Raw genomic sequence first — 5,379 nt, 5'->3', positions numbered from 1 at the left:
TGATATGATTAAGATTGACAGATTGTTCAATCTATATCTAATAGTTTGTACCAGATAACGTACAAACATGACTAAATGACACAGGTCGGTGTCAGAAAAGTGGTCAGAAAGATCAGAATGCCATAGTAGATTATGTCAGATTGTGATTTTGCTTGAGTTTGTACTCATGACAGAATATATCATGAACTCTTTCTTAGATTGTTTCGCAGATTGACAGACAGTCAGAAGGGGTTATCCAGATATTGGAAGTTCACAGATTGACAGACAGTCAGAAGGGGTTATCCAGATATTGGAAGACTTTGGGTACAGCTGTAGTGCTGGATGTTAGCACTATACAGCTTTAGTGCTGAAGGTTAGCACTCGTTCTTATGAATTATTGTCACTGTATGAATTACTATATGACAATAGCTGTTAAGATAGTTCAGAATGGACAGACTTAGGAAACCAACGTCGGATGATGACGATTGGTATTTGAAGCTGAAGATGGTATATGTCCTTGATTGGGATAAACAGGCTGGGTAACACTACTGGCTTTGGGTTGTTATGAGCTGTAGATTGGTTTATACGGACGTGTATAGCCAATAATGCGAGACAGATTCTGTCAGAAGAATTGAAGAAGTGTTATGACATGACACTTAACGAATTCTTATTCCAGACTGGAATTAGATATGGGAGTTTAGTTTAAACTCTGTGATACATTTCTTCTGATATCTTTGAATTGATTGTTGTGAGTTCGAGGACGAACTCAGATCTAAGAGGGGGAGAAATGTAATGCCCAAGAAGTATAGAATTGATAAACCAAGATTATTAATCGTTATTAACGTGAGACTCGGAAGATATGAAAACGCATGACATGCAATGAGGGAAGAAAAGACATGAGAAAATAGGGTTTGCAAGACCGCACCCGCGCCCAGAACAGGAGTGCACCCGCGGTCATGCAATTGTGGATTTTTGCAAGAAAGGTCGAAGCATCACCGCACCCGCGGTGTAACCAAGACCGCACCCGCGGTGCATGGACAGAAAGTTGGCAATTTTATTCGAGGCGACACCGCACCCGCGGTAAGAACAAGACCGCACCCGCGGTGGTGGTACCGCACCAGCGGTCTAAGATGTACCGCACCCGTGGTGGTGAATTTCAAAAAATGAGGATAATGCCGAAGCATGAGCGCACCCGAGCTCCTTGCACTACCGCACCCGCGGTCATGCGTGGTTGCTGAAAAATGATGCCACGTTTCAGAGTTTGCATGCAATATATATATATATAAATGATTGACACGTTATTTCTCAGAAAAATCAGAATAAGGTCGAGGTTTTGGAGAGAAAATCCTTACGCCTTTTAAACTCGCGATTGTGAGAAATCCGTCTATCAGAATTCAAATCTGACTTTAGTTTTGAGCTTCTCTCGACTTGAGCTACACAAAGACGTAAGTTTCGTTACGTTTTGAGAATATGATGTTGCTAGAATTGCATGGGATTCAGATATGGTGTTTCTACTACCGTAGACAATGTAGAATTGAAGACAGATTAAAGAACAGACTGTTTCTGTATTTGTTATGTTTTTCAGAGTTGATTTGACTGAGATTTCATATCAAAATTGTATTGTTATTGAGATTATGACTAGTATTGTTATTGATTATGAAGTCTGATATTATATTTATGATGTCTAGACTGACGGGGTATCGAGACTGTGTTGTTATTCCGTTTAAACATCAGTTGATTTAGATTGATCAGATTCAGATATGATGTCGATTAGATTGGGATATTATTGATATGACTCAGATTGTATCTTGTTCAGACATTGATCAGATTGTATACGGAATTGAGTATTGATCAGAACAGATTGTATATTGAGTTATTCACTGATACAATGTATTCGATATTGTCATTTCAGATTGATATGGACAGATTTGAATACAGATCATCGTCTTCGTCAGACCGGGACGACAAAGGTATAATTCATGTGATATTCGGGAAGAAACAACTCAATTGAGATCACTACTTGAGTTGCCCAATAAATCACATACTATATTCTTGTTTATGTTTTATATGACTATGCTTTGTTTACTGATTTTATTCATGCATTTAAGATAGGACAGTTTGGAGATCAGCCAGACTGCTAGACGTTCGGTGATATCACAGCTTAGGAGAAGATCACCTCTCCTATTGTAGATGTGGATACAGATCAGACCGAAGTCTAGGAATAAGACGTACAGTCACCCCGATTGGTAGGGTAGGTGATAGATTGTCTTATTCACACCGGGATCCCTAGAGTTATAGATTGAGTCGAGTCTAGACATGATTTGATTAGGACTTCATGCTTATATGGATGTGGCTCCTAGATCATGGGACCCAACGTTATTGCTTCCGGTTGTGCTAGCATGTTTTTATGATTTAGATAGTTTATATGCATGTTTATCTGATTTGAGTTACATGCTTATTTGCTTTATTTCATAGATTATGAAATATATTGGTTTATACAGGATCGCATGTTTTATGAATTAGTTTGTTTATATACATGCTTACCATGTTTTATACTGGGATTTATTCTCACCGGAGTTATCCGGCTGGTGTCTTGTTTGTATGTGTGCATGACATCAGGGGAGGCAGGATCGGGGTCACGAAGATGATGAGAGAAGACGAGTTTAGCGTGGTGATTCCGGACTTACAGTAGATTGGATTATACTACTAGAATTTTAGTAGTGAACCTTAGATTAGAATGTTGTACATTATTGTATGTTTAATACTGAATTGTATTTTATATACAGACATGTATAGTATTTAGATTCCATTACCTTCCGCAGTTATATAATTTAAAAAGAAAAATTTTAGACCCTGTTTGTCAGAACAGATAATTAAATCCCAACGATAATTAAGAACTTGATTAGCGTCCGGGTCCCCACACATAGCATGCCTAGGACTATTGTTTCTAGTCGCGATGTTAAATTCTTGAGTTACTTTTGGAAGACTTTATGGGCTAAACTTGACACAAAATTGTTGTTTTCTGCTACTTGTCATCCTCAAACGGATGCACAAACTGAAGTTGTCAATAGAACTTTGGGAGCACTTTTGCGTGCTATTCTTAAAAAGAACTTGGATTGACATTTCTATGGACTTTATTTTGAGGTTGCCTAGGACTAAGAAGGGGAGGGATTCTATGTTTGTTTTTGTGGATAGATTCTCTAAGATGGCACATTTTATAGCTTGTCATAAAACCGATGATCCTTCAAACATTGCGGATTTGTTCTTTAGAGAAGTCGCTAGGTTGCATGACATGCCTAAGACTATTATTTCTGGTCGCGATGTTAAATTCTTGAGTTACTTTTGGAAGACTTTATGGGCTAAACTTGGCACAAAATTGCTGTTTTCTACTATTTGTCATCCTCAAACGGATAGACAAACTGAAGTTGTCAATAGAACTTTGGGAACACTTTTGCGTGCTATTCTTAAAAAGAACTTGGATTGACATTTCTATGGACTTTATTTTGGGGTTGCCTAGGACTAAGAAGGGGCGGGATTCTATGTAATAGCCGAGCCTGGTGTACGGTACGGTTTAAGTTTTGTATGTTTATTTGGGTTATTTGATTAGATGTTTAGAGTTGTGTTTATGGGCCATAGTATTGTTGGTTATTATTGTCTTGAGGTGTAGTTGTTGTTGGTTGCGTTGTTTCAGTGTTTCGGATCAATTTTAGTTGCATTAGTATTGTTCTTGGCCGTGACCATACCGCACCCGCGCTCATGGACAGGACTGCACCCGCTGTCTTTATTGTTGGATTTTGGTGGTTTGGCCGTGAGTTCACCGCACCCGCGGTGATGTTAGTACCGCACCCGCGGTGAGCACCGCACCCGCGGTATTTGCAGGACCGCACCCGCGGTCGTATTTTTCAGGGAACTGTTTGTTGTGCCGAGAGCTTAGCGCACCCGCGGTGCTTGTTGGCAGCGCACCCGCGGTGATGAACAGTAGAGGTATGGTCGAGATTTTAAGTAGCTTTTTGGATAAGTTGACTTCACTTTTCCCTTTCTTTTCTCCTCCATTCTCGTTTTTCTCTCTAGAACCAGGGGTTTTCTTCATTTTCTTTTATTTCCTATCTTCAATCCAAGCTTCTAGTTGGTTTTTCGAGCAGAGATCGAAGTTCTCCTTGGTGGTAGGAAGTTAAGGTAAGCTTTTGGTGTGATTATTTCTGGGTTTTGGAAGAGAGATGATTTGGGTTTGTTGTTTATGTTGGTTTAATGGATTATTTAACTTGGATTCTTGGATATTGAGTTGATGATGGTGTTATTTATGGATTATTGTTGTAGGTGGTGTACCAAGAGTTAGATTCAAGGTGTTATTGTGGTTTGTAAGTGGAATTTCATCCCTTGTGCTCACATGATTATATATGTATTGTGTTCAAAGGTTTATTGTGTTATTCCCTTCAATTGATTCTTGATTATGTATTGATGCACAAACTGAAGTTGTCAATAGAACTTTGGGAGCACTTTTGCGTGCTATTCTTAAAAAGAACTTGGATTGACATTTCTATGGACTTTATTTTGGGGTTGCCTAGGACTAAGAAGGGGAGGGATTCTATTTTTGTTGTTGTCAATAGATTTTCTAAGATGGCACATTTTATAGCTTGTCATAAACCGATGATGCTTCAAACATTGCGGATATGTTCTTTAGAGAAGTCGTTAAGTTGTATGGCATGCCTAGGACTTTTGATTCTGGTCGCGATGTTAAATTCTTGAGTTACTTTTGGAAGTCTTTATGGCCTAAACTTGGCACAAAATTGTTGTTTTCTACTACTTGTCAACCTCAAAGAGATGGACAAACTGAAGTTGTCAAGAGAACTTTGGGAATACTTTTGCGTGCTATTCTTAAAAAGAACTTGGATTGACATTTCTATGGACTTTATTTTGGGGTTGCCTAGGACTAAGAAGGGGCGGGATTCTATTTTTGTTGTTGTGGATAGATTCTCTAAGATGGCACATTTTATAGCTTGTCATAAAACCGATGAAGCTTCAAACATTGCGGAATTGTTCCTTAGAGAAGTCGTTAGGTTGCATGGCATGCCTAGGACTATTGTTTCTGGTCGCGATGTTAAATTCTTGAGTTACTTTTGGAAGACTTTATAGACTAAACTTGGCACAAAATTGTTGTTTTCTACTACTTGTCATCCTCAAACGGATGGACAAACTGAAGTTGTCAATAGAACTTTGGGAACACTTTTGCGTGCTATTCTTAAAAAGAACTCTGATTGACATTTCTATGGACTTTATTTTTGGGTTGCCTAGGACTAAGAAGGGGAGGGATTCTATTTTTGTTGTTGTGGATAGATTCTCTAAAATGGCACATTTTAGAGCTTGTCATAAAACCGATGATGCTTCAAACATTGCGGATTT

The sequence above is a fragment of the Primulina eburnea genome, chromosome 8 (assembly GCF_022965805.1).
Source record: "Primulina eburnea isolate SZY01 chromosome 8, ASM2296580v1, whole genome shotgun sequence".
NCBI classification, from domain to species: Eukaryota; Viridiplantae; Streptophyta; class Magnoliopsida; order Lamiales; family Gesneriaceae; genus Primulina; species Primulina eburnea.
The sequence above is the reverse complement of the archived record's forward strand: the minus strand, read 5'-3'. Positions refer to the sequence as shown.